The 13,589-nt window shown below is 48.3% G+C and overlaps 1 long non-coding RNA gene across 3 annotated transcripts; it reads left to right on the top strand.

Moving 5' to 3' along the window:
* Window positions 1-2,531: 2,531 nt before the first annotated feature.
* LOC119157045 lies at window positions 2,532-10,505 on the top strand. 3 transcript variants are annotated; one of them, XR_005107356.1, is made up of 4 exons: window positions 2,532-3,704; window positions 4,027-4,210; window positions 5,566-5,734; window positions 9,811-10,505. It is a non-coding gene; the product is annotated as an uncharacterized LOC119157045 (long non-coding RNA). The 3 variants fall into 3 exon arrangements; XR_005107355.1 differs by having other exon boundaries at window positions 5,566-5,928; XR_005107354.1 differs by having other exon boundaries at window positions 5,566-10,505.
* The last annotated feature ends 3,084 nt before the right edge of the window (window positions 10,506-13,589 follow it).

The following is a 13,589-nucleotide window of genomic DNA, read 5'->3' as shown; positions in this document are numbered from 1 at the left end:
TTCTTTCACTCCCTAAAGGTTTACAACTTCTGTCTGGATAGAAGTAGAGACTGTATATATGGTCTGAATATCAAGATTTCTCACCTGCCCCGGAGGGTTGGTCTGGAGGACTCGGGAGCTTTCTCCCACTCTCCTGAGCAGCGGCAGAGCTCTCTTGGTGAAGCTCCATTCCCTTTTTTACAACAGGAGGCATAAGCAGTTTCCAAAATTTGGAGAGGAAATACACTTAAAGCTCTCTGTTACAGTAACTAGTGGTAGAAAAGTAAGAAAAGTCCTGCAGTAATCATTACTGAGTTGAGAAGAAAAATCCCCAGGTTCCAGAATCCTCTAGGCATTAAAAAGAGAGTGGCTTTTCACCTAGCATTGGACAGGCTTGGGGCAGGCTCTGGGATGAATCCTTGATTTGGGATAGGAACCCTGTTGTTCTAGTTTTAAATGATTTATCAGGAACACACTCCACAACAGCTACATCAAGAAATTCTTGTCTTATTAAAGTCATAAGTGGAACTTGATGAATTTTGCTTGGCAGGATCCAGAGATGGAAAAGAAAAGGCAGATCACCAGAAGCAGTCTGTATTCAAATAGTTGTGTTTTTCTGGAAAGGAGAGGAGAGGGGGAAGCTCTTGGTAGTTTATTTTTCCCTGCCTCTTCAATAGAGCCACTGGTATAGGGAAGCCAAAGCTCTGTTTATTATTTGCAAGCATTTATTAAGAAATGTATTCATTCTTACGAAACAGAATCTCCACATTAGGTTATAGCCCTTTTCATTTAGCTTCTTGATTATCTAATTGTGTCCATTTCTATGCATTGGCTGGCACACATAGTCCATCCATCCTTGCATCTATGCTGGAGAGCAAAGTTACTAAAAGGTCGGTGATTGCAGCCTGACTGCACCTTCTCTGTTCTGCTGTACCCAGCCACACGTGTGCTTTCGCCAGCAGCCCCAAAGGGCAGCCTGTGCCACGTTCAGCAAGGACGTAGCTGCCTCCCCTGGTCCCGGGACAAGAGCTGGCAAAAGGGAAGTTACCTTGTTGTAAGTGGTGTGCTCTAAAATTACACCCTAGCTTACCTTGCGGTAACTTGCTCGTGTAGTCATAGCCTTAAGGTTTTTCTTTAGTATCCATGGCCACAACATCTAAGCATTTTATGGTACAGCATACACTAAGCATTAATTTCAAATTATTGAGACTATTTTCATGACTCAACAACTTTCTAATGACTGTGTACCTTGTTAAAGTCTTGCAGCTCTTTAATAACAAAGTTTTCCCTGATCCCTTGGCATTTAAACACCCTGTATAACTGAAATTAAATGCATAGCTGAAGTGTTTTTTTAGGACACTCGATTTAAAGTGAGCCCAAAGCAGAAAAGGACTCTTTGAACATCTCCAGAGTGGACACTCCCAGAGCTGTCTGTATACAGTTTGAATTAATTATTCCCTTCATGGAAATTGTACAAGATGTCCCTCAGGCTCTTTTTGACTGCCTTGCTGCCCTTTTGTGATAATCCCTTGCTATCCTCTGGGCTTTCTGTGGTCCTAAACTTAACATATAAAGCTATTTTTATCTAGGGGCTAGGGTGTGAATAAATGCAGAGAATGTCTCTCAACATGACTTTGTGAGCCCTCCTTCAACTTGATTAGAAATGCTCAAACTTTCTTGCAAGCTGCCTTGGAGCATCCTCTGGTGAAATACCTGCAGTTAAGAAGGATTTCTTCTCCCACGGGTCACAGGAGGCAGTGATCAGCCAGGAACAAAAGGGAAGCTTGGAGGCAGACCACAGGCTCAGGAGGTGGAACCCCTGGTCTCTGTTCTTCAGTGCACCACTGCTGCACGAAATGACCTTGGACAAATCTCCTCGCCACTCTTGGGTAACGCAGGTGTGATGCAGGCATTCACCCTGCAGCTATGCCAGAGCCCCACTGTGTGCCTTTGCTGGGCTCAGCTCAACTCAGTTAGCTGGGCTTTCAATAGCACCTCAGGGGCATGGGTTCCCAACCCTCCATTAATGTTAAATGGGGACACAGGTGCCTCTAGGGTTCTTGAAAAATCTAGCCCTTAAAGTTTTATGGAAAGAGCATAATGTGCCAGGAGAAAGGGAGTTTGTTCATATCATTAGTTGTGATGAGTCCTTAGGACGGAGGCAGTTGACTGAAGCATTGCAAAGAACTCCTGCAGTAAACCCCACAACCTCTTACTTAATGAACATCAACAGAGAGAGCACAAGCACAACTGATTTGTACCAAAATGCTAGTTCTGTCAGCCAGCAGCTAGCGAGACACTTGCCCTGCAAGAGCCTTGCTGAGCTCCTCTTAGCAGCGGGGCTGCTTCTGAGAATTAAAAACCCGTGCAACTCTAGTTGTTTCATCCTTTAAACATTAGTTGAGAAACAGCTTCTGCTAGACTTTAAAAAAGCACACACACCACACCCCCCAAAACCCCAAACCCAAAACAACCAAACCACTGTACCCAGCTTGGGACCCCTCCATAGCAGGGCTGCTGTTTGGGGTCAGCCAGATGGGTGTCCTCAGGCACTGCCAGCTGTGCTCCAGCTGTGCTGGAGACCACACTGGCAGGTTTGCTGGCTCAGTGAGCCTGGTCTCGATACTGCCTTGCTCCTGCATGGCCCAAGGCTGACATGGGGGTACTACAGGGACCCACTACAAGCTAGGCTGGGATAAAGGCTGGCTCAGAGCCAATGTCAGCTTGCTTGTGAGGGGGAAAAACCACCTATGAGCACTGGGCATGACCATGCATTCAGTGAGCTCTGCTGTGACAGAGAAATGGTGGTCTCAGATGTTCTGGACCCATGAGAGCTGTGGTCGGTCAGTTTGGGTCACAGGTAATGTGACCAGCATTCTGCCAGGCCATCGTCCTTCTTATTTCAATGTAAACACTTCCCACCTGTCCCAAATATGCATGCCATTCTCCAAGACTTTCCAGCATTGCTTACATTTGCAGAACTTTATTCCCCACTCCCGCTCCCTGTGCCGCATCTGTTCCCATCACAGCTGTGGCCACCCTGTTCTGTCTGGCTGACACCCCGGCCCCCCCCTTCCTCTCCAAACCACCTCCCCCTCCAAGATCAAAATACTCTGTTTTTATTTATTTACCCTGCAGCTGTCAGTGTTGTGTCTGGGTCAGTGCACTGCAACATGGAAGGACATGCGATACGTGGAAAATCCTTAAAACTGCCAGTCCTGGTAGTAACCAACATACACACCATCAACAAATACATCCCGTGGCCCTTTGCTCCTTTGAAAACAACAGGTCCAGGTGATGGAAGAAATGACATTGTTGGAGGCTGGTACGGACATCCTGGCCTGAGCCAACATTAGGTCTGCACATGGCCAGGGAGAAGAGGCAGGGCTGGAGACAGGGGCTACCCCAGGGCTGCCCACCTCAATGTTTTTCAGCACTGCACAGAAATGCACAAGGCAGAGGGGTGGCTGTGAGACAGCAACGCAACGGCAAAGTGATAGCTTTGCTGTCTCTCTGCCCCACACACTGCTTTTTAAGGTGAAGATGTGGAGGGTGTCCCTGCACAGAAGGGTTGCAACTAGACGATCTTTAAGGTCCCTTCCAACTCAAACCATTCTATGATTCTATTTAGGGAAACACCATAAGTGTCACAAAGTGGAAGATGTCGTTGAGGAGCAGGAAGCATCCAGGATGGCTCATGGTGGCAAAGAAAGGCAGAGCCAGGGGTGAGTCTGATTTACTTTGTTTCTGTGCTGATGTCAAGCTCAGTATCCAAACAGCAGCTTCAGTGGAGGTGAGATCGCAGCCCTGTTCAGCCACAGCACTGGGCTTGTGTGTGGGCTCTCCAGTGGACCTCTTGTTCCTACATCAGTGTAAATCTTGCCCTGGTATACAGACAAAAGTCTTTACCTGAGTAAAGCAATGAGTACGGTTATGTTTTAGGGCTGGAGAGGAAAAGGAAGATCTTTTAAGTAGCTAGTGCCTGGTAAAATAGGCACTTACTGCTGACTAATGTTGATTGATATAACGCATTTCCTCTGTTTTCAGGAGGGATGCACAGTGGCTGAATGAACAGACTTGGTCAAAATTCCCTGCTGTGCTAGTGATACAGAACTGCAGTGGCTCTTCTTCCTGTTGCCTACCCCATGTGCAGGTCCTTGTGCTGCTTCATGGAACAGACCTACAGGACCAGATGCTGGCAAACGTAGGATGCCCAGTCCTCGCACTCTGGGTGTGTGATATAGAGTTGCTCTGCATGCAGAGCAATGAGTTCAGATTGTCCGTCTCACCTGTAAGGGTGTATTCAGAGACTCTGCTCTCTTTAAGCAGACTTTTGTTTCTGCACAGATATTCAAGGAAGCTAAGTTAACATTCCAGCGAACTCCAGATGTTGTGTGGTACCCAGCAGCCTGCCCTACTGCACACAGAACATTTAGTTGATTGCTTTTGGAGGCTGTTGTGGCCACATGCCCATTAGGAGCCAGGGATGGGTGGACTGGCTCAAGGCTACTGTGTGTCAGCAGCAATCATTTTTTCAGTATACTAGACCCTGTTTTTAGGCAATCACTTCATATCCTCTACCCCACCAAAATGCAAATACCTTCTAAAAAATAGCTGTAGTCTTCCCACTGTAAGTGTGCTTAAAGACACTCACCCATGTTAGAGCTACACCACTAAACCAGGGCTGTGGTTTCCTGAATGCAAAGAGCTGGGTACAGCTGAAGGCAGCGTTCCCTTGCAAACCTGGGTGTTCGCTCCCGCCGGCAGCTGTGATTCAGGCTGAGGTAGGATGCACACTGCAGCAGCTGGGTGCACGGCTGGAAACCAGGTCTTCTTCAGCTGCCAGCCACTGCCCCAGGCAGTGCTCAGGACTGCAAGAAGTACTTTTTCCTCTGTACCTTCTCAGGGTGTGGGAGAAAGGGGCATCACTCTCCCCGGTTCAGCTCCAGGATGATGATGTTAAGAAAGGCTGGCATGGAGAAAGGAATTTCCCCCCCCGCCCCGCCCTTTCTCCTTCCCTAAGAACAGATAGTTTGTACGTCTGTCAAAAATCAGAACAGCAAGTAAACTGAAACTTGATTGAGGAAGGAGCTGGTAGCAGCACTGTGACCAAGTCACAGGTGCCCTTGTCCAGCTTCCTATCTGATAAGCACCACCTGCCTTTTCACGGGCATCATCCCAAGTGCTGCAACGCAGCTAGCAGTTACCTCAACAAGAACCTTGCTGCAACCTCTCCCCCGGATCTCCAGAAGGACATGCTTTTGGCACCCAAGCATTTGGGAGAGGGGACAGAGATGAACAGGCAGGCCATGGCAAGTGGCTCCAGGTGGGTATTACGGAACCTGGAAGATGCCTGGAGTCTGGCACCTGATGGAGGAGTAGGGTTGGGAGCCTGAATTGAAGAGTGTGTTCAATGTGGACATGCTGGCTCTAGGCACCAAACTTGCAGTGTGATAGAATTGAGTTGTCACACTGCTATCTCTTCAACCAGGGAGGGATGTGCAGGACCCTGAGGGCTGCAGGAGACACTGGGAGGATAGAGCCTATGTCACACCCATAATGCCATGTACTCCTCAGTCTCTGCAGCTAATGCAACTCATTGAGAATCACAGCCCAGACCACAACCTCCCTCCCTGCAGCTCCACCTTCACCCTCCCAACCTGCAGGACTCACCTTCTTGCATTGGTGCCTCTTCTGCCAGCTTCAGCCCCCTATTTTGGGACAGTGAGGAGAGGAGACCTGCAGGTGATGAGACGTGAGAGAAAGAAAATAACTTTTTTCTGGCAATTCAACTCCTTTCCCACCTGGTGTTTCCTTTCTTAAAGGCATCTTTTGAGAAGACAATACCCCTCCCAGAAGGCACAGAAGATTGTGATCTACATTGATATTTATCCATTACTGGTCTATAGCGTATCTAAGTGATAAGAACAGCTACCAACAGCCTAGCAGGTAAAGCAGAAATAGATTGCTTGAAACTACAGGGTCACATCGCAGCAGTAATGTTTCCAGTCCTTCAGAAGCAGCTAAACTTGTAGCTAGCAGCTTGCTGGGTGTTCAGAGATTGATGTTAATGACATGTTATGCAAAAGTATCTCTTCCGGGACAGAATCTTATTCCTCCTAGTGTAGCACATGCAGTTATTGCTGTCTTCCACCCCAGAAGTTGCCGCATGTCTGATTCTGGCTACGTATACAGCAGCTTGTGAAACATGCCAAGACTCTCCAGCATGCAAGGCATTAAAGAAATGTAAGACAGGATCTGAGCTATGACAAGCAGAGTGCATGGCATCATATTCCATTGTGCAGCAGGGGAAATAGGGATGCAAAATATGTTCTTGAGCTGAATAAGCCATTTGGACAAAATAAGGACTGAGGTAAACTTTACTCTCCAAATTTAAACCAAAACTGGATCACAAGCCTTCTCACATTGTTGTGTCACAGTTACCTCATGAAATTACCCCACCTCCATTGCCATGAACTGTTTGGTAGTGTAGGAGTTTAATTCATAGTTCCAGTCGCTGAAAAGCACCCAGAGATTGGGGCAGAGCAAACAGGAAATCCAGCAGCTTGACTATGGCAGGGTGAGTCATTTCAACACTCCCTGCGTTGTAGAACCTCAGACCCCAACGATTACTTTTCATTTCTCTTTTGACCTCATGGGACTTTTTATTTTTTGGACCTGCTCTGTGAAAATGTGAACATTCAGATGTGAACATTTTCTTAGGTCTTCTTGCTGCCTCATGATTTGTGGTTAACATGGTGCTGGAGAAACCCAGCAAAAATCCTTCTGGTTAGCCCAGTCTAACCTAATCTAGTCCAGCTGTAGCCCCTGAGCACCGAATTACAACATCTAAAGATTTTTCAGGCCAAGTAGCACCTCATCGCATCCAGTCACCACCTCCACCTGGAGCAAGGGAAAGGGGGAAGCCCCAGTGATTGGTGGATGATGTGCTTGGGCTTCATTTGCATCCAAGGGGAAGAGACCTTGCCTGCAAAGAAGGGGAACTAACTATCTCTGCTCCTAAACAGGAGTTGCAGTAGTGTTAGCCAGAGAACATGTAGTCTCTGTCCCTTACTGGTTACAGTGGTGAGTCTGTGGAGCCTCATGCTTGCAGCTACAGTTCAGCAGCATGTGTCTACAATCTGTGTTTTCCTTTGCTGTGGGGAAGGCCTGGTGGGTGCAGTGCTGGGCATGTGGAAGGGCATGCAGGGGGTGAAGGCTTTACTGTACTCTATAGGGTGGATGTGATTGCTTAAAAACATGCAGGTAGCAGCACTGGCCTGCAGCAGGGTTTCAGCTTGCACAGGCTGGAGCTACCATAAGGCTAGGAGCGTAGGTAGCACTGGATCTGCAGACAGCACAGCTGGCCCGTGTAGCAGTAACCCAAAAGTTCACCTAGCTTCTCAGGAAAGATTTACTGAGCTCTCTTTCACGTGCTGCACGGCTAGACAGTTCAAAGCTGCTTTAGCTACCTGTGCATCATCTGTGCTTGATGCCTAGAGTCGCTTGGGGATGTTTGTTTGATTGTCAAAACATTTTGCTGTCAATGGCCTCTCCATACCTTCTGGTGCGATGTGATCCCTGCTTAACAGACTGAGCTTGACCATTTGGGACCGTGTACCAGTGCTATTTAGACCTGCACAGAGAAAGGGTAAGATACCACTGTGTCAGAATGACAGCTGATGTGACAGTACCTGCTGGGGTGAGTGGGGTGCTGGGTATGCAAGGTCTGAAGTAACAGACAAGTATCTGAGCTCATTCGTCTCCTGCGGCAAATGACTGAGCCAAAGACAGCAGAGCCCAGACCTGCCTGTCCCACCTGAGCCTGGTGCTCTTGAAGATGACCAGAGCGACCGTTTCTTGTTTTGAAGTGGGTTCTGGTTTTATTCGCCACCCACCCCCGCTTTAGTTCTTTTAGATCCTTGGTCTGGGCTTGCCCAGAAGCTTGGCCACAGGCTTGGGTCCGTGGTGCTCGACCATGGCTCAGGAACAAAGTTCAGCTTTTGCCACACTGGGGTTGGGCACAATTCAGCTCCTCATGTGCACCCTGGAGGAGGAGCTCGCGGTGGAGCAAAACCTGCTTCCTCACCCGATTCCTCGGAGGAACGGGTACACCGTGTGCAGGGTGCAGCCCACAGGAGTAACAAGTGGCAGAAGCTGGCAGGTCTCAGGCACTGTTGCTCTGTCCTCCCCAGTATCTGGTGCTGAGAAGGGGCACAGACACAGGCAGCAGCTGCCGACCTTTGAGAGCACCCAGCTCCATAACTAACCTGGCAATCTCCCTGCCAGTCCCCACTCCACGCTCATTGGGATATCACAGCCATCAGCAGCCCCAGCAACTGGCAGCAGCAGCATGGTGACTCACCTGGCCTGGCCCTCCCTGCACTAAATCCTGCTATCGAGCTGATGATCTGCTGGTAATTTTGCTCCAGCTGAGTGCTGTAGACCTGCTGTCACGCATCCTGCTCTCCCTGTAGGCACAAAGCTTCCCCCCAAATTACCCCACCCTTGCGTGGTGTACCCACAGCCTCTGGCCGTTCTCCTGCACATTGTCTGTTTTGGAAACCAAAAAACTCTGCCCTGCTACCTGATTTCAGGAATTAGACTCTGGAGGCCAGTGAGGTGCCATGGAGAGATGTGGGCAAGTGCATTTTTGTGGAGGTTGCAACACGGAGGCCGTTCCTCATTAAGGCAGGGAGGCAATGCCCACGCTACCCTGCTGAGCACAGGCATTACAGTTAATGCTGAGCAGCTTTTCCCTAAAAGATCCCTCCTGGCCCCATTGTGCACAGGGAAAGACACGGCACAGCGTGGCGCAGCAGCGGGAGAGGGCCTCTAGAGCAGCTCCAGGGCACAGACTACAACCTGTGAAATACAGTTGTGTATTGCTGCACTAGTAACAAGCACAGGTCGTGATCTTTCTTTATTGGGCTGTCTTCTCTGTTCCTCCTGTCACCCATTTACCTCCATTTTCTTTTTCCCCTCTGTCTCTCCGTTGTGATGTTATATGTGATATAGGGGCTTTTATTCAAAGAGGATGTTATGCTGCAGGGCTGGGCTCAGAACTCACCAGCTCATTTTATGCAGGACATTGAACAACTGTCAGTCTGGCCTGCCTGGGCACAGAAGAGGTGCAGAAAGATGCTTTAATAAACGATTTCCCTAGTCTGACTTTGGGATTTGGGGTCTCTGTGAAAAAAGAGCCAAACATTCATATATAGCTCCTACCGCACCATCAGTAACATTTAAGAAAAAGAGTAAGAAATGAAATGGCTCTGTTGCTTCTACTGATTCCTGGGAGGAGCTCTATGTGGGGCACCTGAATGTTTTCTGTTTGGAGGGGGAACCCTCCAAGTCCTTGGAAAGGGAATCAACATCACCTTCTCTGCTGGCACGGACTGAAAAGGGAAGTGAATGATGCTGAAGGTAGAAAGCTGTGCCACCAGCCTGAGCCCTGCCGTGCCACTTCAGTGGGATGGCGGGAGGCTTTCTGCAAGAGGCAGGCAGAGATTTCTCTGTTCCCAGAGGAGAGGCATCCCTTATCCATAGGGATACCAAACCTATTAGCTAAGCTGAAAGGTCTGACTGATGTTATAAGAGGATCTTGGGGCTTGTTTAGAAGCTTCTGGGGTTTATCTCAGCTGGGATTGTGAGACTCCTTAATGATGTGTTTCTGTTTCACAGCTACCAGTAACATAGGAAAGCAAATATCCCTTTCATACGTGAATCCACGGACCAGGAGTAAAGTTAAGGATTATATGAATGATGTCTTCTTGCATATCCCCTTCCTGTGGCCCCCTTTGATTTAATTAGCATTGTTATTTCTTTCAGGGTGACCACTGTCCCGCCTTGCCAGGGAGGTCAATGGAAGTTTAGCCACCAACTTCATGAACAGGATTTCAACCCGTGTTTGTGATTAGCAATGAAATTAAATCCATGGCTTGAAATCATTTATCCAGCATATCCAATCAAACACAAACATCCTCTGTGCTTGAAAGTAAATGAGGGTTGGAGCCAGCTAGCCTGCTGCAGAGGTTTGTGATAGATTGATGAGCTGAGAACAAGCTGCCACCCTCCACCCCCATCATCAGTGACTTTCCAGCCTGGAGAAGGGGACGCTGAGGCTAGAGGTGAAGGATATACTTTCTGATAAGTGTTACAGTGGGAGGTGAGAAATATGAGCTCCCAGAGGAGCAGAAGGAGTAAAAGGCAGGCGCTGTGCTCTGTTAAGCAGGGTATAGTTTAGACAGAGCAGCTGCTTAACAGGCTTCTGGCACAAGGGTCAGGGCAGGAGCAGCCCTGCGCTTGCAGCACCTGTTATTGAATGCTACCCACAGGTACCAGGGCAGCACAGACCATACTTTCTGGCTGATACAGTCTTTTTCCAGTCGCATGTGGAGGTAAGGGATCTGCAAGATGAAAGGAGAAAGCTGATGAAATGGCTAACAAGACCTGCCCTCCACGAGATGAAGTAACACCAGCAACAACACAGAAGGATTTGCATCCAAGTGGCGTTTTGCAGCTCAAGCTGAAAATAAAGTCTGTGTTTGAGTTCCAGTGTCATTATTCTGTGATTTTTAATTGGAAAATTCATGTTACTTGTCCTTTCCTTTCCCCTCCCCCCCATAGCATGCCAGCTCCAGAAGCATGACAGGGTTCAGGCTCTCAGAGCGTTGTGCTTACCCTGGTGCAGAGTAGCTGCACCATCAGCTGAATGGAGCTGTCGCGGTTGGGGTGGGAGAGTGGTGAGCCTGTGGGCCAGCTGGGTGATGGTTACACATTACACCGGGGCCAGCCACTTGCACTTCTCTGTCCCCACCTCAGTGTTCATTATCAAAGTGAGTTTCCAGTTCCCAGATCAGCAAAGTTTGGAAGGGTGAAGCATGTGTTGCCTGAAAGTAAAGAAACCAGAAAGGAAAGGAAACCTTTAACTGATGATTTTGAGTACACATTATTTGTGATCGATATTTTTTTTTTTAACTGGGGCAAACCATACATACTTCAGAGAGACTTTGTGATACAATGAATTTTATAAATGATGAGCTAATGCTGTAGGTTTTGCAACCGAAGATGACGAAAGAAACATCCTGGGGCTGAGGGCCTGGGTTGAGCTGGGTGCTTAGCGAGTGAGGGATTTCTGAATTTGATGACGCTCGTGTGCCATGCGCTTAAACACAAGAGTGCTGTGCCGGTGGACAACTGGCAGATAAGCTGCTGCCAAATGCAGAGCCAAGGGAGCCTGTCAGGCCCTTGCCCTGACAGCACGGCATTGCAGGCTGTCTTCTGAGACGTCCTCTGTCACTGTGTGCTGGAGATACACAACTGCAAATGGCAGGGGCAAACGCTGCACTGGTCCTACTGAAAGGCACAGGTCAGTGTCTCCTGCCTGTAAATTCAGATGGAGAAGGGTGGCATGAAGTTTTCTCTTCCTTCCAAAGGCAGCAGATAAATTAAGCTGATTTCATAATTTAAAGTAGCTTCTAGGGTGCTCTAATTATGCATCTTCATCGGCACTACTGCCTCTGAAACCCCAAACCCACACAGTCTGAGTGATATGAGTAGCTCAGCAGCTCCTGCCTCCTACTGCCTGCCAGATGTTGCGTCCTTTCACATCAGCCCCAGAGTGCTCCTCACGTGGGGTGGCTTTGCCTGGCAGCTGTGAGGTCTCTTCACATCCAGAGTGGAAAGGAATCCCCCAAGGGACAGAACTGCATCTGCAGCCAGGAGAAGGGCTTATTAGATCCACAGGACCTTCTGCTGTGCAGAACCACACAAATCCCCTCTGCTCGTTCCTTTGTCAGGAAGCAAGGTAGGACAGCATGGCTTTTGTAGGACAGCATGGCTTTACTTCCCCAGTGCCAAATCAGCTCCACTGGCTGCCTGTACCTAGGGCAATTTTCTGGAATTTGTCTGAAGCAGCTGTACCAGCGACTGGGTGGACCTGGGTGGCTGTGGGAACCAGGTGCGTCTCCCGCTCCCTCCAACCGCTCTCTGGAAGCACATCCCTGTGAGATGAAAAGAGCCTCATCACTGGAGCCCAGCTCTTGCACAGAGGCATGGAAGCAATGCTGGCTCCCCTAAAGCACTGTCCTATCAGCTCCTTTGCAAGGAAATGAAGAAGAGATTTAAGCCAAATCTAATTTTAAAACAAAAAGACAATAAGGAAGTGGTTGAGGGCATATTTTACTGTGCACTAATGAACTGTAAAGGATATAGTCTACATTTTTCAGATGTTTCGAAAGCAGTGCTACGAAAAGCAAAAGCACTTCACTGAAATCTCTTTGATTTATAGGTTGCTGCCTACGTGTTGGTGCTAAACCAAAAGCCCTTTGAGCTGGAGATCCTTCCATCTCCCCCCCATTCCACACTGCCTTCTAACTACTGACAGTGGATAAAAATATTCATGTTTCAGTCCAGTACCTTTATTCATGTCTCACACTGGAGGGTTTTTTCCATTCCCCTGGGGTTGGGCAGGCCATGATTATCACTCTAATAGAGTTAATTAAGAGCCTTGAGGCCCTGACGTTTTGTTTTCTTTGGGACCAGACCTATGGCTTGGACCTGTGATCTACCTGCTCTACCCCAACCCTTTCCCTGAAAAAACAGCCAGGCAAAATCCAGCAACGGTCTCTTCAGGAGCCACATGCACCCTCCTGCCATAGTGTGTGAGGGCTAGGGGAGCAGATGTAGATGTCTTCTTCTCAGCATTTAACCAAGCTCCATTGGCTGCAGCACGCTCCGTGCAAAGGGACGATGTGTGCTGATCCTTAACTGTGAAATGGACAGTAGCTCAAACAAATAAAAATAAGACTAGGAAATTAATCAGGAAGACAAGGCACATCCCCAGGAAGTCCATCTTCAGGATGGGCTTGATGCACGCGATGCCGTCAGAGCAGCAGCCTGCCCAGGGAGCAGGTGCAGGCCATCAGGCTGGGGCTGTAATCACTTATCCTTGGCACCTGGGAGAGCCATCCCCCCAGTGTGAGATTTCCCCCTTGCCACAGCCCCACTCAGCTCAATGAGAATCTCTGAGATCAGGTAAGGACTTTTGGTGTTTGTTGTTTTTTTTTTTAAATAAATACAGGAGCATAGGGTCACTCCCACATGTGGAATAAAATAATAAAAGGCTTTTATGTGGGAATCTTGCTGTCCTCTGGAGAGTTATAAAGATCAAAGACTTAAAACAGTGGCTAATTGCAGGTGAGGTTACTACTGTGAAATAATTAGCCAGTGTGTGCGCGTGTGAAAATGGAGAGGGTGCGCTGCTAGCAAACTGAAGTGTCTGCTATAAAGCTGCCCTCAGATTCAGGGGATGTTAATTGTTTGCTTGCTGAGTTATGATTCTTTTAAGTGACAGGTTTGAGTCTACAAAACCTTAGTACCCCACCAGCCACTGTCCACTTGCTAGGGTTGTAACTGAAATATGAGTCCAAAGAGTCCACAAGACTTAAATAATGGGGGAAATGAGGACAAACTGGCATGGTGTTCTGGAGAGGAAGCTATGGTCTTCAGTTCACGAGAGCTGTTAATGTAGCAAAGAGGAAAAATGAGATGTGAAAGATATAATCTGGTGGTCTTGAGGCCTTTGCCTCAAATCTTTAGAAGGCCGT

The sequence above is a fragment of the Falco rusticolus genome, chromosome 13 (assembly GCF_015220075.1).
Source record: "Falco rusticolus isolate bFalRus1 chromosome 13, bFalRus1.pri, whole genome shotgun sequence".
Taxonomy (NCBI): Eukaryota; Metazoa; Chordata; class Aves; order Falconiformes; family Falconidae; genus Falco; species Falco rusticolus.
Note: the sequence above shows the minus strand (reverse complement) of the source record. Positions and strands in the feature narration are given on the sequence as shown.